Source organism: Penaeus monodon, chromosome 27 (genome assembly GCF_015228065.2).
Source record: "Penaeus monodon isolate SGIC_2016 chromosome 27, NSTDA_Pmon_1, whole genome shotgun sequence".
Lineage (NCBI taxonomy): Eukaryota > Metazoa > Arthropoda > Malacostraca > Decapoda > Penaeidae > Penaeus > Penaeus monodon.
In genome coordinates, this window is record NC_051412.1 from 5,709,856 (window position 1) to 5,710,071 (window position 216).

General features: G+C 52.8%; 1 protein-coding gene across 1 annotated transcript in view; it reads right to left on the bottom strand.

Moving 5' to 3' along the window:
* LOC119590552 overlaps positions 1-216 on the bottom strand; it is a gene marked incomplete in the record, with an annotated part of 10,832 nt that overhangs the window by 9,231 nt on the left and 1,385 nt on the right. Inside the window, 1 exon segment of the mRNA XM_037939209.1 lies at positions 1-205.

Sequence of the window (216 nt, forward strand, 5' to 3'; positions counted from 1 at the left end):
AGAAGAAGAAGAAGGACGACCTTCTCTCGCCGAATTCGCCGAAGGTCTGTCCTCGTAAGCGACGAGCTTTTGCGAAGGGGATTTCGACGTGCTCTTGTTTTTGACTTCCGACTTCTTCCTCGTGGCGCTGTTGCTCTTGTACTCAATGTTCACTTCAGAAAAGGTCGTCTTCCAGAGCGGGTTCTTCGGGCCTCTTCCGCAAAACCTGTGGGACGG